The 26,794-nt window shown below is 39.8% G+C and overlaps 1 long non-coding RNA gene across 1 annotated transcript; it reads left to right on the top strand.

The window, feature by feature from the left end:
* Positions 1 to 1,699: 1,699 nt before the first annotated feature.
* Positions 1,700 to 24,561, top strand: LOC133085241 (uncharacterized). Its single transcript, XR_009699543.1, has 3 exons — positions 1,700 to 1,740; positions 12,202 to 12,286; positions 24,466 to 24,561. It is a non-coding gene; the product is annotated as an uncharacterized LOC133085241 (long non-coding RNA).
* The last annotated feature ends 2,233 nt before the right edge of the window (positions 24,562 to 26,794 follow it).

Genomic DNA, 26,794 nt, shown 5'->3' with positions numbered 1-26,794 from the left:
AAGAGAAAATACATTTTTTATTCACTTATTCACTGCTGAAGTCCTCACCTCTAGCTACTTAGCATAACATATTGATACAGTCTCATTGCTCTGTATTAATCTGAACCACTATGTATTCCTTTGCCTTTTCATGTCAGCACTTCTCTGCAGGGACCATCACTTTCCAGTCCCTAAGTGAAAAAGAGTTTAGGGTTTAAATAGGCCACTGTGAGACTGGTTCATTTCTTTACTATTCCTTATTCAAATTACCTTTTTGTTGGCAAAGTTAGTTGAGTTCCTGCTCTACAATCAACTTACCAAGATCTTTAATAGAAAATCTTAAATTTAGTCTGTTCACTGTATCCTAAAAATGAAAACTTACTGAACAATATTAGAAATTGGCCATGGACCTTACCTGAACTTAGATTTGAAATAATAAATATTACCATAATATGGTAATAAATTCAATCAAATAAATTCTTAACATTTTTGTTCCAGGTAGTCAGTCTATAAATTATATGATGTAATGTGGTATACATGTGTTATGGTGAGTAATGGAATCATGGTGAACGTGACCATGTATTGCGACCTTAGTAAGCACCAGGTGCTGTGCATGTCTTATACGTATTCTTCAAAAACCTGGGCTGTAGGTACTATTGTTCCCTTTTTACAAATAAGGAAACAGGCTGAGTTATTAACTTGCTAATATGTGGTATAGCTGGGATTTGATCCCAGGAGATCTGACTCTAAAACCTGCCTGCCTAACTGATTAAGTACAAAAAAAAGAATTACTAGATAGTGGCGGGGCCATGATTTTTTTTTTTTTTTAACCACACCAAAGTTTCCATGTCTTAAGTCTAAGGCTCTTCATACTTATCACAAGTTCAGTTATCTATACTGTATATAAATGGCCCATGTATCTACTTTGCTACCTCAAGTTCCTCCATTTGGTCATAAAACACTTTAGTTTCAAGAAAATTTTATATTTTAGGCTTCCCTGCTAAATTAGGAGTTAGAGAATGCTGACTTTACAGTTCTGACTGTAGCAGTAGATTTTGCTATGGCTACTGTGAAATAGGCAATTAGGCAAGGGTGAAAGTTGAGAAATAAAGCTGGAAATCTGACCACCTGTGTTCTAGTTTTAGTTCACTTATTAAGCTGATCATGGGCAAGATACTTAACCTCCCTGTAACTTAGTTTCCTCATTTGTAAAATGGAGATAATATGCATCTACCTTACAGAGAAATTAGCTAATTCTTATAAAGCGTCTGTAATAGTGTCTGTGGCACAGTAAGTTTGGAGTGTTAGCTACTATTATCATCATGCAGCTCAGTCCATGGCTATGAATCAGTTTGTTGGACTTCTTTAAAAGTTGGGCCAACACACATGAACATGGAGACAATTTGGAGAGGAAGGGCAGGCTTTCTAATTCTGACTCGTCTCCTGTGTAAAGCAAATCTGGGTGCAGCTCTCCTCGCAAGGAAACAAGATCGTACTAAAACCACCCCCCGCAGAACAGACTGAAAGGTTGGAAGAGGAACAACGAGCCTTGTCCGGACCTTGGCAGGCTGGACACGTCGGTTGGGTGGAAAGAGCTGCCAGTCCTGGGAGGCGCACCCTGGGGACCAATCGCTCTCGGACTGCGCCTTCAGGGGGCGGGAGAATCGGGACGTCCACGCGCGTTGGGCGGGGCCTCTGCGGCGCTCGCAATTCTGCCTTCAATCCTCCGTGGGTCGGCCGGCTGCGGTCGGCTGGAGCAAGGTGAGCGCGGGAAAACAGCGTGTACGGGGTGGTAAAGAAAAGTGGGGGGGGGGGGCTACGACCGTAGAAAATGGGAAATAGGAAACGATGGGAAAGAAACAGAGGGTGAGAGTTTGGGAGGGTCCGGAGAAATGGGGAGAGGGAGGGAGTGAGGGAGGGATGGGGACCGGGCGGCGTGGTGAGACCAACTGGACGGGGAAGGGAGAGTGCAGACGGGGCGTTGAAAGGGGAATGGGAAGAGTAGGATAACCCACCTTACGGGATGCCCTAGGAGTTCATTCCGAGTGAGGCAGTAAAGCAAAGCCTGGAAGAGAGCTGTCATATGATCACTAACCTAGCCACACTTTCTGCCTCACTCGGCATGCAAATTACCCGGTGAGTGCAGAAGTGCTGTTTGGCCCTTTAAGACGAAGCTGATAATGGGACTTTTCCTAGGTTCCTTTGACTGGGACTGCCATTCTACTCAAAGCATTAGACTAACAGATAAACAGATTCGACCTCTAAGTCACTGCAAGATTACCCCTCACATCCTCTAGTTTTGAGAAAGGAGCATCTTTTCTTACCTCTTCCTTTACAGGATACCTGACACTTTGACTCCTCCGACACATTCTCTAACGTATACTCCCGGAAGACAGTTTCTACTGATTTATCTGCCACCTTTCTGAAAATTTTTCTTTCGTTGACTTTTATGTTAGACTATTTTCTGTACATCCTCCCAGCCCGCCGCTGCCTAAGAAACCCATCCTGATCGTGTAGACTTACAGACTGGTACGGCAGGTTTGGGACTTTTGAGATAATCTAGTGGGGACCCCTCATTTTTTAGGTAAAAACAAAACAAAAACAAAAACCCCAAAAAACAAAAATAACAGAGACTCGGAAAGGTGAACGTGACATGTATTGCGACCTTAGTAAGCACCAGGTGCTGTGCATGTCTTATACGTATTCTTCAAAAACCTGGGCTGTAGGTACTATTGTTCCCTTTTTACAAATAAGGAAACAGGCTGAGTGATTAATTTGCTAATATGTGGTATAGCTGGGATTTGATCCCAGGAGATCTGACTCTAAAACCTGCCTGCCTAACTGATTAAGTACAAAAAAAAGAATTACTAGATAGTGGCAGGGCCATGATTTTTTTTTTTTTTTAACCACACCAAAGTTTCCATGTCTTAAGTCTAAGGCTCTTCATACTTATCACAAGTTCAGTTATCTATACTGTATATAAATGGCCCATGTATCTACTTTGCTACCTCAAGTTCAGTTCCTCCATTTGGCCATAAAACACTTTAGTTTCAAGGAAAGTTTATATTTTAGGCTTCCTTGCTAAATTAGGAGTTAGGGAATGCTGACTTTACAGTTCTGACTGTAGCAGTAGATTTTGCTATGGCTACTGTGGAATAGGCAATTAGGCAAGGGTGAAAGTTGAGAAATAAAGCTGGAAATTATTGGAATGACAATTGCTGGCACTTCAGGGTTTAATCTATTAGGTTCCCTTCTACTCAAGGCCCTCAGGTTTTAGGAGTGGCTTAGGAAGGCTTTAAATGTATAAGTGTCCTCTTATACTGTAGCTACTAACTTCTATTTAAATTGAATATCATGAAGCTGGAGTTGTCCATCTTCCTATTACCATTTTTCCTGCATGTGCAACTCTTGACATGATGACCAGTGCCATGATTTCTGGCATCTCTTGATATCATGCAATAATCTCAAATCCTTATCACCTAGAATTTGTCCTTTTCGTACTATTCATTGCCTTTTTATAATTTATTCTTTTTTCTATTTATAATTAGATAGCTTATTTTTTCAGGGGCAAACGTCAGTCATGAAACAGCCATCTACAATTTTAATTCCCAGAAATTGGCATGAGATATATATATATATGTCCATATATATGCCATATAGATAAAAAATATATACCTTCTCTATATATATTAAAAATATATATTTGTTTTAAATTATATAATTTAAGTCCCAGAAATTGGCATTTTATACGTAATTACCATATATATACCATATTTTAAAATATATTAATATTATATATTAATATATATTAATATTATATATTTAAATATTATATATGTGTTTTAATTATATAATACCTGAATTAATGTTTATTGTAAAAAATTAAAACAAGAGATGTATATAGAGTAAATGAGAAAATCCTTTTATTTACCTTATCCTTGTATCCCACTTATTTTACTGAAATAATCACTGTTAATAATTTGGTGTATTCCATATCGTCTGTACATTTACACAGGTGTGGGGGGGTGGGTATGTGCATACAAATACACACACAGGTTTTTAAAAACATAAATGAGACACTGTATCCAGCTAGGGTCTCAGTCAGGAGACAGAAACCACACATCAAATAGAGTAAGTTTGACATAGAGAATTATTAACTAGTAATAGGGAATTAACTACTAAGGGGTGAAGAGAACTCTAAAAGAATTCGATAGCCGATATAGGGAGCAGCCACTACCTCCAGGGTTGAGGCAAAGCATTCAAGGAAGGAAAGAATTTGGAAGAGGCCCTCTTTTCCTCCAAGACTGATAATTGGACTATATGGGAGAGTATGTGACGGTTTATGTCACTGGATGACAAAGTTTGCTGAGTTGCTGCCCACTGAAGGGCTGGCATGCAGGAAACTGGATGTGCTGGAATGCCGAGTTGGAGGGCTGATGAAACTCGCCAGGAAGCCACTACGATTCTGGGAAGCTGCTCACAGGGATGCTGAGGGAACTCATTGGGAAGACACCCACAGGGGTGCTGTTGAAACTTGATGGTAGGCAAGCACCCAGGCACGGAGAAGCCTACCCGTTCCTCATGAGAGTTCCTCCGGCGCCCTCTACTGGTAGAGGTTAAAATCATATCAGAGGGCAAAGGAAAAATGCTTACAAAGTCCAGGATCACAAAACGGGCAAAGAAGGGTAGATTTGGAGCTAAGGAGCAATAAACTACCTGGCACAGATTCACAACTTACTTTTTTTCACTTAACATCTTAGAGAATTCTCCATTTGATATATACAGCTGTATCTTATTCTTTTTAATGATTACATAATATTCCATGTGACTTAATTTCATTCCTTGATAGATATTTGGGTTATTTTCAGTTTTTCACTGCTGGGTGAGCATTCTTATACACATCACTTTGTGTATATGGCAACTATATCTTTAGGATTGACTTCTAGAAGTGGAATTGCTGGATCAAAGGATATACATGTTTAAACCTTTATAAATATAATATAAATTGATTTTTCACCAGTTGTGCATGATAATGCTGCTTCAGTCAAACTTTTAACAAAATGGATATCATAAATGTTTTATTTTTTGCCAATCTAATGGGTAGAAATGATGTTGTTGTTTTAATTTGTATTTTCTTGATTCTTAATGAGATTAAGCATCTTTTCGTATGTTTTTGGCCATTTGTTTTTCTCATTCTGCAAGCATTTTTTTTTTAAATTACAGAAGTAATTTTTATAATAATTCAGTGTCAAAGTATATAAAGTGAAAATGATAGTGGTTAACATGTAATGAGCATTAACTATGTGCCAGGCACTATTCTGCGGGCATATTAACTTAAGCACAGTCTGTCAATCATTACCACCTGAGGTAACCGCTGTTGACAGTTGTGTGTGTGGTCTTCTAGACTTTATTCTAGGCTAACACAAACATATGCATTTATAGAACTTGTTCCTTGGGACTTTTCGTTTGCTTTGGTTTTACAAAAATGGAAACTCTTGTGCATATATTGCTCTACATTATGCTTTTTTCCCCACTTAGTTATGTTTTGGACCTCTTTCAAAGCCAATATGTAAAAATCTACCTCACCCTTTTAAATGTCTTCATAATATCTCATTGTATGGAGGTACCGTAAATTATCCTTTTCCATTCTGGTAGATATTCACTTTGATTCAATTTTTTTCTTTTTCTAAAAGAATCAGCGCTGCAATAAACCTTTGTATTCATACCTTTATACACTCATTAGGTTAACCTTTCAACACTATTTTCTGAGAATTAAAATGTTAGATTACTGCTTTGTGAATCCTCACATCTTCCAGTCTGTCCACTGTAGTTCAACTCATAGAGCTCCAATGCATATGTACTGTAGTATGTGTATATACTGTACAGTATATACACAATGTGTAGTTGTAATATAATCAAGGTTTCCTCACAAATTACTTAGATAGATGTAAGTTTTAAAGCTTGAATAGTCTCTGTTAGGTATTCAGTGTCTTCCTATCTTTTATTACGATATCCTGACTGTAGGTCCTGATCCTCAGGGTAATAGTTTTTCTTTTCTAGTCTTCCCTGTATCCACTTTTAAACCATTCTGAGATATCTCTGTCAAATTCCCTTGTTCTCAGAAATGCAGGGTTCTTCCCTATCTCTATTCCCTCTAGGTTTCTTGCCCTTCAGTATCTTAGTGAATCTTAGATAATCACTCGTCTCACCTATTCCACCAGCATTCCCAGAGCTCTGCCAATGAGAAAATCCTTGCATTTGCTTTTTTGGTGATTATGTACACTCTGCTCCCTTTTTTTGAGCTAAGAATGTTCATATCCATCATTGTTTCCAGGGTGAAATTCTCAGTTTTATAATTCCTTGTTTTGATTTTCTTTGTATTTGTGTCACTATGCTTTTTTCTATCTTACTCCTAAGGCCTTTTTGGTGGGTCTTTCAGCATCTCCCCCTTTTTTTTAATTGAGGTGAAATTCACATAATAAAATTAACCAGTTTAAAGTATACAAATCAGTGACATTTAGAACATTCACAGTATCATTCAGTCACCACATTTATCAAGTTCCAAAATATTTTCCTTGACACCCCCCAAAAAGATAACCCCCTACGCATTAAGCAGTCATTCTTCACTCTTTCTTCCTCCAAGTTGCTGACAACTCCAGAATGTTTTCTATCTCTATGGATTTACTTATTCTGGGTATTTCACAGAAGTAAAATCATGTGATCTTTTTTGTCTGGCGTAAACTAAGCATAGTGTTTTCGAGGTTCCTCCACATTGTATCATGTATCAGTGCTTCATTTCTCTTTATGGCTGAATAAAATTCCATTGTGCGTATGTGTGTACCATAACTTGTTTATCCATTCATCTGTTGACGGACATTTGGACTGTTTCCACCGTTCAGCTTTGTGAATAATGCTGCTGTGAACATTCATGTACATGTACTTGCTTGAGTCCCTGTTTTCAATTCCTCTGTATACAGTATACCTAGGGGTGGAATAGCTGGGTCGTATGGTAATCCTATGTTTAACTTTTTGAGGAACCACCAAATTATTTTTTGCGGTAGGTGCACCATTTTACATTTCCATCAGCAACGCACAAGGGTTCCAATTTCTCCAATCCTTTCCAACAATTATTTTCCACTTTTCAAAAATAGTCATCCTAATGGACTTAAAGTGTTATCTTGTGGTTTTGATTTGCATTTCCTTAATGATTAATGATACTGAGCACCTTTTCATGTGCCTGTTGGCCATTGGTTAATTTTTTAAAATTAATTAATTTACTTATTTTTGGCTGCGTTGGATCTTCATTGCTGCGTGCGGGCTTTCTCTAGTTGCGGCGAGTAGGGGCTACTCTTCGTTGCGGTGTGAGGGCTTCTCATTGGGGTGGCTTGTCTTTGTTGAGGAGCATGGGCTCTAGGCGTGCGAGCTTCAGTAGCTGTGGCACGCGGACTCAGTAGTTGTGGCTCGCAGGCTCTAGAGCGCAGGCTCAGTAGTTGTGCCGCACGGGCTTAGTTGCTACGCAGCATGTGGGATCTTCCTGGACCAGGGCTTGAACCCGTGTCCCCTGCATTAGCAGGCGGATTCTTAACCACTGCGTCACCAGGGAAGTCCCAGTATAATTTGTTTGAAGACGTGTCTATTCAAGTTATTTGCCCATTTTTACTTCGGGTTGTTTATCTTTTTGTTGTTGAGTTGTAAGAGTTCTTTATACATTCTGAATACTAGACTCTTTTTTATTAATATTTATTTATTTGGTTGTGCTGGGTCTTAGTTGCAGCAGGTGGGCTCCTTAGTCGCAGCTCGAGGGCTCCTTGGTTGCAGCATGCGGGCTCCTTAGTTGTGGCATGAGAACTCTTATTTGCGGCATGCATGTGGGATCTAGTTCCCTGACCAGGGATCGAACCCAGGCCCCCTGCATTGGGAGTGTGGAGTCTTAACCACTGTGCCACCAGGGAAGTCCCTAGACTCTATATTAGTCATGTGATTTGCAAATATTTTCTCTTATTCTTTGGGTTGTCTTTCTCATTTTCCTGATGATGTCCTTTGATGAACAAAAGTTTTCAATCTTGATAAAGTCTAATTTATCCATTTTTCTTTTGTTGCTTTTGCTTTTTGTGTCATATCTAAGAATGCATTCTGAATCCAAAGTCCTGAAGATTTACCCATATGCATCCTTCTAAGAGTTTTATAGTTTTAGCTCTTATATTTAGGCTGTTGATCCATTTTGAGTTAATTTTGATATATCATATGAAGTAGGAGTGTGGGTATCCAGTTGTCCCAGCACCATTTATGGAAGAGACTATTCTTTCCTTGTCGAATAGTCTTGGCATGCTTGTTGAAAATCAATTGGCCATAGATGTATGGGTTTATTTCTGGACTCTCAGTTATATTCCATTGGTCTATATGTCTATCCTATGCCAGTAGCACACTGTTCTAGGTTACCATAGCCATATAGTAAGTTTGGAAATTGGAGAGGGAGTCCTCCAACTTTGTTCTTCTTTCTCAGTATTGTTTTGGCTGATCAAGGTCCTTTGCATTTCGCTATGAATTTTAGAAGATTGGCTTTTCCATTTCTTTAAAAAACTTCTTCTTCTTCTTCTTCTTCTTTTTTAGTATTGTCTCTTCCTCCCTCAATTTATCCTTATAATTGATACCAAAGTTTCCTACGTTATCTTTCTTTTCACGCCTTTCTGATACCATTTCACTGCCTAAAGTCTGATGGTAGGTCCCTGTTGCATTCTGGATCAAGAATAAGTTTGCTGTAGGCTCCCTCAACTTCTCTTTTATTCCACTCCTGCTGCTTTTTAAAATGTATAAATAAAAAGTCCTCAGGTTTAGTTATTAAAATATTTTTTCATCTACTCTGTGTCAAAATGAGTATTTCTTATCATATAAATAGTTCCTCAAATTTTGCTTTTTCCATAAAGCCTTCCCAGACTGATTATTGGGAGGAAAAAAAGCTAATTACCTCTCTTCTCCTAATGCATTTGGACATGAGATTCCTAAGTTGTACTTGCTCCAGTATCATTCCCAACTATGTTCACTCTTGCTTTAACAAAAATGCACTTAAAATCACAGTATTTAGTGTTGGAGGGAACCTTAGGAATATAATGCAGACTCCTAGTTAAATGTGGTTGAATGAACACATTCATTTATCTCTGCTGCCTATCCAAAGTCTTCTAAAGGAATAAGTTCAAAATGCATAAACCCACAAGACAAAGAACCTGGGTGAGCAGATGACAGCAACCACATTTTGGAAGAGTGGAAACTGACTTAGCAGAGTAGTAATTCACTAAGCTATTAGTGGGGAAGCCATAACAAGCCAATTTTTAGAACCCCCAGGAAAGATTAGGTGGTGGAGGTACTAGATGTCTCTGAAAGGGGGAGTGTGCGTGAGACAAAAAAATAAGAGGCATAGCTGAGGACAGAGATACTGTAATGAAAATTGGAATTAAGTGAACCTCAGTATTGGATGGTGATATCTCAGCCCCCTTCTGCAACACAGCTCTGAGAACGCTGGCAACCAGGCTTGCTCCATGCCCTCCTTGACCCACAGGCAATTGGATAATTCCTCAGTAGGAAAACTTTCCAGCCCAAGACGGGCAAAACCCTGCAGTCCTAGTACAATCATCCTGTACTGACTGGCCCGGCCTCCTACCCTGCCTCACCCCTGCTGTTGGTCTCATTGCTCCTCACGGACAGACAAGGCTCACCCTCAGACAATCCAGGAAAGGCCCAGCATGAAAGACAGACACCAAAAGGAACTCAGAGGACATTGAGGCAATGAAGCTGGCAGGGAAACTTGTTTTAAAAAATTCTATTTTCTGTCCTTGTTGATACCCTTGTCTCCCCAAAGAAAGAAGGCTTTAAAAAGGAGCTTTCAGAAGAAAAAAGACTCATAAATTGAAGATACTATAGTAGAAGTGAAAAATTCAACAGAAAGGAAGGAAAATAAGGTGAGGAGACCCCTGAGAACTGAAACCATCTGTACCCACACAGCTTATTGTTTGCATTTACAAGACTTACTATTCCACTCATCTCAAGTGTAACTTTATTATTACAGGGAACTTTTTCACAAGGCAATGACAGATGTAAATAATTTTGTTTATTCTGGGAATGTCCTTCCCCCAAACCCATTTAAATGCTGAGCTTACCAATAGATAGCATCAAGGAACAGTTTACTCCCCTAGACTCTTTGAATCTGCGTCTCAAAATCCTTCCTTGCTGGGACCACCAACACTAAACTATTATTCTTGTCCAATCCTAATCAAGCCCAAGCATTGAAAGACCTGCCCTAAACCAGGTTGCAAAACCTCAGAAATAACTAAGCTTTGCCCTCCCCCCTCCAAGAGGCTAAGACTCCATCAAGTTAGTGCTGTCCCTTCCTTCAGTAAGAATAAACTCAGCTTTGTTGTTGTTTTTTTAATTTATTTATTTTTATTTTTTAATTTTTGGCTGAGTTGGGTCTTCGTTGCTGTGCGTGGGCTTTCTCTAGTTGCGTCGAGTGGGGACTACCCTTCGTTGCGGTGCGCAGGCTTCTCATTGTGGTGGCTTCTCATTGCGGAGCACGGGCTCTAGTTGCACGGGCTTCAGTAGTTGTGGCACGTGGACTCAGTAGTTGTGGCTCGTGGGCTCTAGAGCACAGGCTCAGTAGTTGTGGCGCACGGGCTTAGTTGCTCCATGACATGTGGGATCTTCCCAGACCAGGGCTCGAACCCATGTCCCCTGCATTGACAGGCGGATTCTTAAGTACTGTGCCACCAGGGAAGTCCCTCAGCTTTGTTTTGCCAAAGGTTGTTTTGGAGATATTTTGGTGGAGCCAGAAATATCGCCTCTAAAAAAGTAGTACAAAAAAAGGAGGAACATGGGAGAAAAAGGATAAGAAAGTTAAAAGCCAATTCAGGAGATCTAACATCCAAATTATAAGAATTCCCAAAAGAGAAAATGGGGAGAAAAATATCAATGAAATAATTCAAGAAAATGCCCTAGAACTGAAGGACATATGTTTCCAGAATAGAAGGCATGATGGATAAAAAGAGACTCATACCAAGGTTAAAATCATTGTTAAATTTCAGAAAAATTGAGACAATTAGTAGGCAGAGGGAAAAGTTCTTGGTTGCCTGCAGATTAATATTATTGCCCCCAGATGGCAGTAATGCCTCAAAAGGTCTAAGATTGTTTTGTTTTGTTTTCTTCATAAAATGTCATCTCTTTCCAAAGCATTAGGAAGAGGCAGGCTCTGTCTGGATTCTTTCAGAGCTCACTCTGATTTTTTCCTAAAAGACTCTGCTAAAAGATCACCGTACAATGAAGGAAGGAAGTAAAAAGACAGTTCTCTTTGAGGAATGGCTCATGTGGCTCTGAGGGAAAAAAGACTCTTAAGAGAATGGACTCTGAACCTTACTTGTCTGTGTGGACAGGAGGACTTCTATCATTCATTTATCCTCTCAAGTCTTATTGATGCCTACTGTATGCCAGGTACTGTGCTAGGCACCAGGAATACCCCAGTAAAAAAAAATCAGAAGGGGTCTTTGTCTTCACGGAGCTTACATTCTGAGGGGAGAAATAGCCAATAAACAAGTTAAATCACATATGTATCTGAGGAATTTGATAGAGGTCAGGGTAGAAGCAAGCACACCAGCTTGGAAGCTAATGCAGTTGTCTGGGTGGGAGATATGCATGACTTGGGTTACAGTACTGGTAGGGGAGAGAGAAGTAAGCAAATTCAAGATGTACTGGAGGGTAGAGTTGACAGGACTTGGTCATGGTCTGGACTCGGTCATTGTCTAGAGCAGATGTGTTAACGTGTCCAGATAGAGCAAGTGGCTGGGAGGATGGGTTGCCATTTTCTCAGGTGCAGAAAGCGTGGAGAGAAAGAGGTTTTGGAGGAGGGGATGGTGGTTAGAATCAAGAATTCAGTGAGGAATATTAATTAAGTTAGTCTTTCTCCCCAGGCATTCAGGTTCTGGTAGGTGTCACTGATCCAGGCTAAGATGGGGTTTGCTTTGATTACTGCCCGAATAGGATGGCTTGGTCTGGCATATTTGTTTTAAATTGGCTCACAGTTAGCGTTCATTAAGTTAAAATTTGCTTTAACTCAGTCTCCCACAGAGCAAGAGCAAAATCAGCTGAAATTTTCTGGGTTTTTTTCCCTGAGGTCTGCATTTGAGAGTTAAAGAGCATGCCAGAGCACCTTTTACATTTTATTTTTTGTACTCTGTTCAGAAATGGCACACAATCTCAAAGACAAGAAGCTTCTAGAAAATGCAAGACCAGTTGTGTTGGTGGATCCTTGCGTTAGTATGTACAGGTAAGATCCTGAGTGTGATTCTGAGATGTCAGAGATGAAAACGTCTTCCATTGACTCTGAGGATAGAGACCTTTGTCTTATTTTGTCCCCAACGTAGTGCCTGATACAAATGTACCCAGTAAATATGTATTGAATTGAAGCCACTCCATCTGGATTTTTTTTCCAAGCCTCCAGACCCAAGTTAAACTCTCCATAGGACTTGAAATAGCTCATATTACCTGTTTCCCAAAAAGCTGTTACATGGGAGGAGGTGCCTCTCCAGACTCATCATGGCTTAGGACCACATCACCCGGTGTGTTAGGAAAAGACACATCTCCTTCCTTGTTCCTATAACCCCCCTCCATGGGAATATTTTGCCATCATCAACACAGTGTTAAGGCAGAATTTTAAAATCAACTTAGCCCTGAACATCTGTGTTATCATTTGTAACCTGGAGGTTGAGTAGTTCTGTACTGTGCCCATAGTCAACAGTTAGTTACCTCAGTAACCTTCTTTGATTCCCTCCTTACATTCTCTTTACACCTTTGGATTGTGCTTTTCTGAGGGTAAGAATTGTATATTTTATTTTTATATTTTTATTTTTTAATTAATTTTTATTGGAGTGTAGTTGATTTACAATGTTGTGTTAGTTTCTGCTGTATGGCGAAGTGAATCAGTTATACATCTATCCATTCTTTTCTAGATTCTATTCCCATATAGGTAGAATCGTATCTTTTTAAACTTTATGCTTTCATACAATTTAGAACAGTGCTTTGTAGACTTGTGGGTGTGAAGGAGTGGCCTAGGAGAGCTTTAGCTTCCCCCACCGATTTGCATAAAACCCACAACTGCCCTCCAGAATCAGAATTCATATGTAAGAAGAAAAATTTTGTAAATTATAAATAAGAGCATCTTTAGAAAACACGTTATTTTTATTGTTGTGTAATATGCATTCGAGGTAAAAACGGTGTGCTAACTACCCAAAAGCAGCACTCAGTTAAGACAAGTCCTCCAACTTCCCTTCTGGCCAGATAGCTACCCCTGTTTCCCAGCTAAAAAATCTGACACTCTCACTGCTCAAGAGATTTATTAACAGCCGTTGTTTAAGAGAGGGAGCCAATGCCCGGCAGAGCATTCCCCTGTGAGCTGTCTCTCTCTCTGGGCTTTTCTTCTTCCTCTCCCATTAGGTTATGTTGTTTTTCTGCTGTGGACTGTATTTTGGATTTTCAGGAGTCCTTATTTATCTGTATGTGTGTGATTCTTGTTTTCCTGATCCAAAGCTTTTTATGTAATACACTTTTGGGGGAAGTGACATGTCTAAAGTCCTGTGAAAATTCCCCTTGAATGTCTGCCTGAAATGGTAAAGAAAAAGTTCCGCTGTTTCTGGAAGGCAGACTTTGTTATAAGTTCTTTCAAAGCAACGCAGATGTGGGATATTTAAACAAAGTGAAATTCTGGGAAGCTTTTTGTGTAGCAGATTTGGGGAGGGTAGTCTGGAAACATCATACTTACAGTTACACCTCAATCTAAATAATAAAATGTGTAAAGTAGTTTTCCTATATATTATTTTCTCCCAATTCAGAAGACTATTCCGAGGCTCAAGTTTTTCTCATAAAAATGATAACTGCTTGATAGACAGTATAATCAGTCAAAAAAACAAAATTAGAGGTTTAAATATTGAAAAGGAGGTGGCAAAATTATCATTAGTTGCCGATGACATTATAATGTACCTGGAAAACCTAAGGGAATCAACTTAAAAGTTATTCGAAATAATAGGAACATTCAATAAGATAGCCATTACAAAATAAATGTACAAAAATCAATAATAGTCTTATATTCCAACGAAAACCAGCTCAAAACTATCATAGGTAAAATTATAATCACAAATCAAAACTATAATAACAGCATACTCCTAACAGGAAGTATGCATGACCTAGATGAAGAAAAATATAAAACTTAATAGAGGATATAAAAAGGCTTGCTGAGAACACTCCATACTATAAATATATCCATTTCCCTTGCATTCATCTGTAGATTTAATGAAATCTCAACAAAAACTATAACTGATTTCTTTTTTTGGAACGTGACTTGATTTTCAGTTTCACTGAAAGAGTGACTGTGAAATTGATCAGCCAAAAAAAAAAAAGTGTTGTATGGGAAGACTTAGCTCTGGTAGCCAACCTATAAGACAGACCCCAGTGATCACTGTCTGCCTCTTGGCTTTCACACCCTTGTGTAGTCCCCTCCTATATTGTACCAGGGTAGGGCTGCCAGATAAAATATAGAATTCTCAGTTAAATTTGAACTTCAGACAAACAATGCATAATTTTTAAATGTTGCACAGGGCATACTTACATAGGCATACCTTATTTTATTGTGCTTTGCTTTATTGTACTTCACAGATACTGTGTTTTTTACAAATTAAAGGTTTGTGATAACCCTGTGTTGAGCAGTCCTGTTGGTGCCATTTTTCCAAGAGCATTTGCTCATATTGTGTCTCTGTGTCACATTTTGGTAATTCTCACAGTATTTCAAACTTTTTCATTTTTATTATACCTGTTATGGTGATCTGTGATCAGTGATCTTTGATGTTACTATTATAATTGTTTTGGGGCGCCACAAGCTGCACTTATATAAGATGGCAAACTTAGTTGATAAATGTGTGTGTTCTGACTGCTCTACCCAGCAGCTGTTCCCCCATCTCTCTCTCTGTCTCCTTGGGCCTCCCTATTCCCTGAGACACAACAATATTGAAATTAAGCCAATCGATAACCCTACAATGGCCTCTGATTGTTCAAGTGAAAGGAAGAGTTGCACATCTCTCACTTTAAATCAAAGGCTGGAAATGATTCAGCTTAGTGAGGAAGGCAGTCAAAAGCCCAGATAGACTTGAAAGCTAGGCCTCTTGCACCAAACAGTTAGCTAAGTTATGAATGCAAAGGAAAAGTTCTTGAAGGAAATTAAAAGTGTTACTGTAATGAATACACAAATGATAAGAAAGCAAAACAGCCTTACTGATGATAGGGAGAAAGTTTTATTGGTCCAGATAGAAGATCAAACCAGCCACAACATTCCCTTCAGCCAAAGCCTAATCCAGAGCAAGGCCCTAACCCTGTTCAATTCTGTGAAGGCTGAGAGAATGAGGAAGCTACAGAAGAAAAGTTTGAAGCCAGTCAAGGTTGGTTCATGAGGTTTAAGGAAAGAAGCTGTCTCCATAACATAAAAGTGCAAGGTGAAGCAGCAAGGGCTGATATAGAAGCTCCAGCAAGTTATCCAGAAGATCTAGCTAAGATAATTAATGAAGGTGGCTACACTAAGCAACAGAGTTCAATGTAGATGAAACAGCTTTATATTGGAAGAAGATGCCCTCTATGACTTTCATAGCTAGAGAGGAGAAGTCAATATCTGGCTTCAAAGATTCAAAGGACAAGCTGATTCTCTTGTTAGGGGCTAATGCAGCTGGTGACTTTAAGTTAAAGCCAATGCTCATTTACCATTCTGAAAATCCTAGGGCCCTTAAGAATTATGCTAAATCTACTCTGCCTGTGCTGTGTAAATGGAACAACAAAGCCTGGATGACGTCACATCAGTTGACCACATGGTTTACTGAATATTTTGAGCTCACTGTTGAGACCTACTGCTCAGAAAAAAAGATTCATTTCAAAATATTACTCTTATTGACAATGGACCCAGTCACCCAAGAGCTCTGATGGAGATGTACAACGAGATTCATGTGTTTTTTTTGTTTTTTGTTTTGGCTGCGCTGAGTGGCATGCAGGATCTTAGTTCCCTGACCAGGGATCAAACCCATGCCCTCTGTATTGGGAGCTCTGAGTCTTAACCACTGGACCGAGGGAAGTCCCTTATGTTGTTTTCATGCCTGCTAGCATAACATCCATTCTGCTGCCCATGGATCAAGGAGTAATTAACAGTTTCAAGTCTTATTATTTAAGAAACACATTTTGTAAGGTTATAGCTGCCATAGATAGTGATTCCTCTGATGGATCTGGGTAAACTAAATAGAAAGTTTTCTGGAAAGGATTCACCATTCTAGATGCCATTAAGAACATTTGTGGAGACACTGCTTTGGGAAAGATCCCTGGGTGTTCTCCTTACTAGCTGCAAGTAATAAATCAATCTTTCCTCCTTCCGAAAGGAAAAAAAAAAAAAAAAGAACTTTCGTGATTCATGGGAAGAGGTCAATATATCAGTATCCATAGGAGTTGGGAAGAAGTTGATTCCAACCCTCATGGATGACTTCGAGGAGTTAAAGGCTTCAGTAGATGTGGTAGCAAGAAATAGCAAGAGAACTAGAATTAGAAGTGGAGCCTGAAGATGTGACTGAATTGCTGCCATCTCATGATAAAACTTGAATGGATGAAGAGTTGTTTCTTATGGATGAACAAAGAAAGTGATTTCTTGAGATGGAATCTACTCCTGGTGAAGATGCTGTGAAGATTGTTGAAATGACCACAGAGGATTTAGAATACAGTAAGTCCTCTAAGTATGAACCTTCAAGTTGTGAACTTTCAAAGATGCGAACGTGAATTTGCATGTCCAATCATGTAAGTAAGTTCACGTGTCTGGCGTACATTGTCACGTGCATGCATCCTCTACAAGTGGTTGTGCTTTTGTGTACTTTACTGTACAGTACTGTATAGAGTACAGTAGTACAGTATCTTTATTTCAAGCCCAGGATGTCCGGAAACAAGCATAAAAGCAGCGGTGATGTAGCTGGTACTGCTAAGAAGCATCAAGCGATAACAATGTAAACAAACTGAAAATAATTGAGAGAGTGGAGAGAGGCAAAAAGATGGTAGCTGTCACTCATTATTATAACATGAATCGTTCCACCATTGGCACAATTCTAAAGAACAAGGACAAGATCATGGAACATGTGAAGTCTGCTCTGCCAGTGATGTTGACAGTAATATTGAAGAAGTGTGGACAGGTGATGGAGGAGATGGAGAAGCTTCTCAGTGTGTGGATGCAGGATCAGCATCAACCTCGAGTCCTGCTCAGCTTAATGCTGATTCAAGAGAAAGCTAAAAGCCTTTATGAAGACTTAAAGAAGAAGCACAGCAAATAATCAGAGGGTGCATCTTTTCATGCCAGCCATGGCAGGTTTCATTGGTTCAAAGCTAGAGCCAACCTTCACGATGTAAAGGTAAATGGCGAGAAACTGGGGAGGTCAAGATGGAGGAGTAGGAGGAGATGGAGTTTGCATGTCCTCACAACTAGGGCACCTACCAGGTGCTGGTGGGGGACCTCGGACACCTAAGAGGACGGGAGGAACCCCCGAACGACCGGGTAGGATGTGGGGGGAGAGAAGTGGGGAGGAGAAGTGGAGGCGGGACAGGACCGGTGCCCCTGAGGGGTGACTGGGGGAGGGGAGGGGTTCCCACGCTCGGGAGGGGCCCACCCACGGTGAGATCAGTGGGAATGGAAAGAGACCCCTGAGGGATAGGAGGGAATGAGCCAGCGTTTCCCCCACCCATTTGGGCCCCAGGGAGCCTGCTGAGGTCCTGATCTTCTGCCCTCTGAGGCCCCCTCTGGCTGCACCCCATGCCAAAGCCCTGCTCCCACCAAAGCCCTGCCCCCCACAGCCAAGGCCTTTTCTGGTTTGTTTGTTTTTTGTTTTTGCTGTTGTGGTTCTGTTTTACCTTGCTGTTGTTGTTTCACTTGTATTTTTATTTTTTCTAATAAATTTATTTTTCTAATTTTATTTTATTTTTTATTCTTTCTTATTGTTCTGCCCCCCCCCCCTTTTTGTTTTGGTCGAGCCAAGCAGCTTGCAGGATCTTGGCTCCCAGACTGGGGGTTGGGCCTGAGCTCCTGTGGTGGGAGGGCCGAGTCCAAACCGCTGGACTAACAGAGAACTTCAGACCCCAGGGAATATTAATCGGAGTGAGGTCTCCTGGAGGTCCTCATCTTGGAACCAAGACCCGGCTCTACCCAACTGCCTGCAAACGCCAATGCTGGATGCCTCAGGCCAAACAGTCACTAAGACAGGAACCCAGCCCAACCCATCAAAAAAAAATGAGGTGACAAAAATATATGTTACAGATGAAGGAGCAAGGTAAAAACCTAGAAGACCAAATAAATGAAGAGGAAATAGGCAACCTACCTGAAAAAGAATTCAGAGTAATGATAGTAAAGGTGATCCAAAATCTCGGAAATAGAATAGAGGCACGGATCGAGAAAATACAAGAAATGTTTAACAAAGACCTAGAAGAACTAAAGAACAAACAGTGATGAACAACACAATAACTGAAATGAAAAATACTCTAGAAGGAATCAATAGCAGAATAACTGAGGCAGAACAACGAATAAGTGAGCTGGAAGATAGAATGGTGGAAATAACTGCTGAGGAGCAGAATGAAGAAAAAAGAATGGAAAGAATTGAGGACAGTCTCACTCTGGGACAACATTAAATGCACCAACATTCGAATTATAGGGGTCCCAGAAGAAGAAGAGAAAGAGAAAGGGTCTGAAAAAATATTTGAAGAGATTATAGTCGAAAACTTCCCTAACATGGGAAAGGAAATAGCCACCCAAGTCCAGGAAGCACAGAGAGTCCCATACAGGATAAACCCTAGGAGAAACACACCAAGACACACATATTAATCAAACTAACAAAAATTAAATCCAAAGACAAAAATTAAAAGCAGCAAGGGAAAAGCAACAAATAACATACAAGGGAATCCCCATAGGTTATTGCTGATTTTTCAACAGAAACTCTGCAGGCCAGAAGGGAGTGGCAGGATATATTTAAAGTGATGAAAGGGAAAAACCTACAACCAAGATTACTCTACCCAGCAAGGATCTCATTAAGATTCGATGGAGAGGACTTCCTTGGTGGCGCAGTGGTTAAGAATCCTCCTGTCAATGCAAGGGACACGGGTTCAAGCCCTGGTCCGGGAAGATCCCACATGCCGCGGAGCAACTAAGCCCGTGCGCCACAACTACTGAGCCTGTGCTCTAGAGCCCGCAAGCCACAGCTACTGAGGCCCGCGCACCTAGAGCCTGTGCTCTGCAACAAGAGAAGCCACCACAATGAGAAGCCCGCGCACAGCAACGAAGAGTAGCCCCCGCTCACTGCAACTAGAGAAAGCCCGTGTGCAACAACGAAGACCCAGCACAGCCAAAAATAAATAAATAAAATAAATAAAAGATTTATAAAAAAAAAAAAAAGATTCGATGGAGAAATCAAAGCTTTACAGACAAGCAAAAGCTAAGAGAATTCAGCACCACCAAACCAGCTTTGTAGCAAATGCTAAAGGAACTTCTCTAAGCAGGAAACACAAGAGAAGAAAAAGGCAGGGACTTCCCTGGTGGTCCAGTTGTTAAGAATCCGCCTTCCAATGCAGGGGATGCAGGTTTGGGCCCTGGTTGGGGAACTAAGATCCCACATGCTGCAAGGCAACTAAGCCAGCATGCTCTGGAGCCTGTGCACCACAACTAGAGAGAAGCCTGCACACTGCAAAGAAGAGCCTGTGTGCCGCAACTGAAGACCCAATGCAGCCAGATAAAGAAAATAAATATATATATAGATAGATAATATTAAAAAAAAAAGACCCACAAAAACAAACCCAAAACAAGAAAATGGTAATAGGAACATACATATCAATAATTATCTTGAATGTAAATGGATTGAATGCTCCAACCAAAAGACACAGACTGGCTGAATGGATACAAAAACAAGACCCATATACATACTGTCTACAAGAGACCCACTTCAGACCTACGGGCACATACAGACTGAAAGTGAGGGGATGGAAAAAGATATTCCATGCAAATGGAAATCAGAAGAAAGCTGGAGTAGCAATACTCATATCAGATAAAATAGACTCTAAAATAAAGACTGTTACAAGAGGTAAGGAAGGACACCACATAATGATCAAGGGATCAACCCAAGAAAAAGATATAACAATTATAAATATTTATGCACCCAACATAGGAGCACTTCAATACATAAGGCAAATGCTAACAGCCATAAAAGGGGAGATCGACAGTAACACAATAATAGTGGGGGACTTTAACACCCCACTTACACCAATGGACAGATCATCCAGACAGAAAATAAATAAGGAAACACAAGCTTTAAATGACACAATAGACCAGATAGATTTAACTGATATTTACAGGACATTCCACCCCAAAGCAGCAGAATACAGTTTCTTCTCAAGCGCACACAGAACATTCTCCAGGATAGATCACATCTTGGGTCATAAATCAAGCCTTGGAAAATTTAAGAAAACTGAAATCGTATCAAGCATCTTTTCCAACCACAGTGCTATGAAATTAGAAATCAATTACAGGAAAAAACCTGTAAAAAACACAAATACATGGAGTATAAACAGTGCACTGCTAAATAACCAAGAGATCACTGAAGAAATCAAAGAGGAAATTTAAAAAGTACATAGAAACACATGAAAATGAAAACTCAATGACCCAAGACCTATGGGGCGCAGTAAAAGCAGTTCTAAGAGGGAAGTTTATAGCAATTCAATCTCACCTCAAGAAACAAGAAAAATCTCAAATAAACAATCTAACCTTACACCTAAAGGAATTAGAGAAAGAAGAACAAACAAAACCCAAAGTTAGCAGATGGAAAGAAATCATAAAGATCAGAGCAGAAATAAATGAAATAGAAACAAAAAAAACAATAGCAAAGATCAATAAAACTAAAAGCTGGTTCTTTGAGAAGATAAACAAAATTGATAAACCATTAGCCAGACTCATCAAGAAAAAGATGGAGAGGACTCAAATCAATAAAATTAGAAATGGAAAAGGAGAAGTTACAACAGACACCGCAGAAATACAAGGCATCCTAAGAGACTACTAGAAGCAAATCTATGCCAATAAAATGGACAACCTGGAAGAAATGGACAAATTCTTAGAAAGGTATAACCTTCCAAGACTGAACCAGGAAGAAATAGAAAATATGAACAGACCAATCACAAGTAATGAAATTGAAACTGTGATTAAAAATCTTCCAGCAAACAGAATTCCAGGACCAGGTGGCTTCACAGGCGAATTCTATCAAACATTTAGAGAAGAGCTAACACCCATCCTTCTCAAACTCTTCCAAAAAATTGCAGAGGAAGGAACACTCCCAAACTCATTCTATGAGACCACCATCACCCTGATACCAAAACCAGACAAAGATACTACAAAAAAAGAAAATTACAGACCAATATCACCGATGAATATAGATGCAAAAATCCTCAACAAAATACTAGCAAACAGAATCCAACAACATATTAAAAGGATCATACATCATGATCAAGTGGGATTTATCCCAGGGATGCAAGGATTCTTCAATATATGCAAATCAATCAATGTGATACACCATATTAACAAATTGAAGAATAAAAACCATATGATCATCTCAATAGATGCAGAAAAAGCTTTTGACAAAATTCAACACCCATTTATGATAAAAACTCTCCAGAAAGTGGGATAGAGGGAACCTACCTCAACATAATAAAGGTCATATATGACAAACCCATAGCAAACATCATTCTCAATGGTGAAAAACTGAAAGCATTTACTCTAAGATCAGGAACAAGACAAGGATGTCCACTCTCACCACCATTATTCAACATAGTTTTGGAAGTCCTAGCCACGGCAATCAGAGAAGAAAAAGAAATAAAAGGAATACAAATTGGAAAAGAAGAAGTAAAACTGTCACTGTTTGCAGATGACATGATACTATACATAGAGAATCCTAAGGATGCCACCAGGAAACTATTAGAGCTAATCAATGAATTTGGTAAAGTTGCAGGATACAAAATTAATGCACAGAAATCTCTTGCATTCCTATACACTAATGATGAAAAATCTGAAAGAGAAATTAAGGAAACACTCCCATTTACCATTGCAACAAAAAGAATAAAAAACCTAGGAATAAACCTACCTAGGGAGACAAAAGACCTGTATGCAGAAAACTATAAGACACTGATGAAAGAAATTAAAGATGATACCAACAGATGGAGAGATGTACCATGTTCTTGGATTGGAAGAATCAATATTGTGAAAATGACTATACTACCCAAAGCAATCTACAGATTCAATGCCATCCCTATCAAATTACCAATGGCATTTTTTATGGAACTAGAACAAAAAATCTTAAAATTTGTATGGAGACACAAAAGACCCCGAATAGCCAAAGCAGTCTTGAGGGAAAAAAACAGAGCTGGAGGAATCAGACTCCCTGACTTCAGACTATACTACAAAGCTACAGTAATCAAGACAACATGGTACTGGCACAAAAACAGAAATATAGATCAATGGAACAGGATAGAAAGCCCAGAGATAAACCCATGCACCTGTGGTCACCTAATCTATGACAAAGGAGGCAAGGCTATACAATGGAGAAAAGACAGCCTCTTCAATAAGTAGTGCTGGGAAAACTGGACAGCTACATGTAAAAGAATGAAATTAGAACACTCCTTAACACCATGCACAAAAATAAAGTCAAAATGGGTTAAAGACGTAAATGTAAGACCGGACACTATAAAACTCTTAGAGGAAAACAGAGGAAGAACACTCTTTGACATAAATCACAGCAAGATCTTTTTTGATCCACCTCCTAGAGTAATGGAAATAAAAACAAAAATAAACAATTGGGACCTAATGAAACTTCAAAGCTTTTGCACAGCAAAGGAAACCATAAACAAGATGAAAAGACAACCCTCAGAATGGGAGAAAATATTTGCAAACGAATCAACGGACAAAGGATTAATCTCCAAAATACATAAACAGCTCATGCAGCTCAATATTAAAGAAACAAACAACCCAATCCAAAAATGGCCAGAAGACCTAAATAGACATTTCTCCAAAGGAGACATACAGATGGCCAAGAAGCACATGAAAAGCTGCTCAACATCACTAATTATTAGAGAAATGCAAATCAAAACTACAATGAGGTATCACCTCACACCAGTTAGAATGGGCATCATCAGAAAATCTACAAACAACAAATGCTGGAGAGTGTGTGGAGAAAAGGGAACCCTCTTGCACTGTTGGTGGGAATGTAAATTGATACAGCCACTATGGAGAACAGTATGGAGGTTCCTTAAAAAACTAAAAATAGAACTACCATATGACCCAGTAATCCCACTACTGGGCATATACCCAGAGAAAACCATAATTCAAAAAGACACATGCACCCCAATGTTCATTGCAGCACTGTTTACAATAGCCAGGTCATGGAAGCAACCTAAATGCCCATCGACAGACGAATGGATAAAGAAGTTGTGGTACATATATACAATGGAATATTACTCAGCCATAAAAAGGAACGAAATTGGGTCATTTGTAGAGATGTGGATGGATCTAGAGACTGTCATACAGAGTGAAGTAAATCAGAACTAGAAAAACAAATATCGTGTATTACTGCATATATGTGGGATCAGAAAAATAGTACAGATGAACCTATTTCCAGGGCAGGAATAGAGATGCAGATGTAGAGAAAGGATGTGTGGACACAGGGCGGGAAGGGGAGGGTGGGATGAGTTGGGAGATTAGGTTTGACATAAATACACTACTGTGTGTAAAATAGACAGCTAGTGGGAACCTCCTATAAAGCACAGGGAGCTCAGTTTGGTGCTCTGTGATGACCTAGCTGGGTGGGATGGGGGGGGGTGTGGGAGGGAGGTCCAAGAGGGAGGGGATATATGTATACATGTAGCTGATTCACTTCGTTATACAGCAGAAACTGACACAACATTGTAAAGCAATTTTACTCCAATTAAAAAAAAAAGTATGTGGTGAAGTAGCGAATGCAGGTATGGTAGCTGCCCAGGAATTTCCAGAAACACTTTGAGAAATTATTGATGAAGGCACAGGTTTTCAATGTGGATGAGACAGGGCTGTACTGGAAGAGGATGCCAGACCAAAGTTATATCAGTAAGGAGGAAAAGTGGTTGCCAGGCTACAAAGCAGCAAAGGATAGGCTAACTCTGTTGTTTGGTGGCAGTGCTGAAGCCTCTCTTAGTTTATCATTCAGAGAACCCAAGAGCCCTTAAAAACATAGTCAAGGGCTCTCTTCCTGTTGTGTGGAAGAGTAACCCCAAAGCCTGGATTACACAGGCCATTTTCCAGCACTGGTTTTTCCACCACTTTATCCCAGAGGTAGAGAAATATTGCTTGGAGGAGGATGTCCCATTCAACATTCTTTTGCTGCTCAACAGTGCTCTGGGCCACCCCCCATTCATGGATGACTTTCATCCCAACGTCAAAGTAGTGCATCTGCCATTGAATACTATGTCACTCATCCAACCTATGGACCAGGGAATTATAGTGACTTTCAGGAAATATTATTTACGTCACACTTTTCGTCAGGCAGTAAAGGCAAGTGACGAATCAGAAACAATCTTGCGACAATTTTGGAAGGACTATAACATCTACAAGACCATAAAAACCATTGACTTTGCTTGGTGTGAGGTTATGGCCATCACCATGAATGGGGTTTGGAAGAACCTTTGTTCATGATTTTCGTGGATTTGAGAAGGTGGATGAGGAGTCCAAAGAGCTCTTCAGCAACTTAGTGACCCTCAGAGAGAAGGTGGAGCTAGATCTGCAAGAGGACGACTTCATTGAACTCCTGGCTGTGCAACACGAAGAGCATACTAGTGAAGACCTGATGGAATTGGAGGCCCAGAGAAAGGACGAAGAGAGATAAGAGGAAGAAGAAGTAACTGAAGAACCGAAGAGATTCATGATGCAGGAAATGGCAAGGGGATTTTCTTTATTTGAGGTGGCACTGTTAGTTTTTGAGGCACAGGACCCGAATGTAGACTGGTACACGAAGGTTGCAGCAGCCATTCAGAATGCAATCCAGTGCTACCGTGTCATTTCTGACAAGAAAAAAAGAGCTAATAAGACATCACTGGATCGTTTTTTCAAGAGGGTAGATAGAATTGAATCCAGCAAGGAACCAGAATCTGTGCTGACAGTGTCGGGCGTGAGTGAATTGCAGCTTGCTCTCCATCTCCTATTGCTGGTGATCCCACCACCTCTCCCTCCTCCAGTCAGTAACTCTTCTCGCCTGTTCACTCGATGCCAGCCCCTGTATGCCAGCTGTTGTACTATACTACTCTACTTTTCAAGGTACTGTACTGTAAGATTAAAAATGTTTTCTTTATTTTTCGTGTTTGTTTTTTATGTATTATTTGTGTGAAAACTATTATAAACCTATTACAGTCTAGTACTATATAGCCAATTGTGTTAGTTGGGTATCTAGGCTAACTTTGTTGGACTTAACGAACAAATTGGACTTACGAACGCGCTCTCGGAACAGAACTCATTCGTATGTAGGGGACTTACTGTATTACATAAATTTAGTTGATAAAGCAGTGCCAGGGTTTAAGAGGATTGACTCCAGTTTTGAAAGAAGTTCTGTGGGTAAAATGCTATCCAACAGCATTGCAGGCTACAGAGGAATCATTCGTGAAAGGAAGAGTCAGTCGATGTGGCAAGCTTCATGGTTGTCTTATTCTAAGAAACCGCCATAGCCACCCCAGCCTTCAGCAACCACCACCCTGATCAGTCAGCAGCCATCAACACCGAGGCAGGACCCTCACCAGCAAAGAAACTTACAACTCACTGAAGGCTTGGATGGTGGGTAACATATTTTAGTGATAAAGTATTTTTTAATTAAGGTATGTGCATTGTTTTTTCAGACATAATGCTATTGCACACTTACTAGACTACATTATAGTGTAAACATAACTTTTACGTGCACTAGGAAACCAAAAAATTCATGTGACTCACTTTATTGCAATATACTAAGTTTTGATGTTTATCTGAAAATTATATTTAACTGAGAATGCTATACTTTTCTTTGTTAAATCTGGAACACTATTAATTTACAGATTAATTGGTCTGTGTGACCCGTAACATATGACAGAGGTAAGGATATGTCAGCTTCAAGATTAGGTTATAAAAGACAGGCTTCTGCTTTGGACATCGCCCCATCCCCTGGTCTCTCACCCTGGAGGATACAAGCTGCCATATTGTGAGCAGCCCTGTGGAAAGACCTACGTGGCAAGGAACTAAAACCTCTGGCCAGCATCGAGTGAGGAACCAATCCCTGTCAACAACAACAATGTGGGTGAGCTTAGAAGTGGCTCCTTCAGCCCAGTCAAGCCTTGAGATGACTTCAGCCCCATCCTACACCTGGATAGCCACCTTGTGAGACTCTGAGGCAGAACCACCCAGCTAAGCTGCCCCCAGATTCCTTACAATTGTGTGAGGTAATGTTGTTTTATGATGCTGAATTTCAGGGGTTACTTGTTATGCAGCAATAGATAACTAATACACTGACCCAATTGGATATTTAATCGTGAAGCTACAATGCTTGAAACAATTTGGTATGTTATGCCAAGAAATCTACACTTCAGTGGAATAGTATTGGGAGTCTAAAAATAGAATGTGTATATGGGAATTTTGTAAATGATACAGGCATTATTTCAAATCAATGTGGAAAAGATAAATTAGTAAATAAATTATGTTAGGATA

This window comes from Eubalaena glacialis, chromosome 2 (assembly GCF_028564815.1).
Source record: "Eubalaena glacialis isolate mEubGla1 chromosome 2, mEubGla1.1.hap2.+ XY, whole genome shotgun sequence".
NCBI lineage: Eukaryota > Metazoa > Chordata > Mammalia > Artiodactyla > Balaenidae > Eubalaena > Eubalaena glacialis.
Note: the sequence above shows the minus strand (reverse complement) of the source record. Positions and strands in the feature narration are given on the sequence as shown.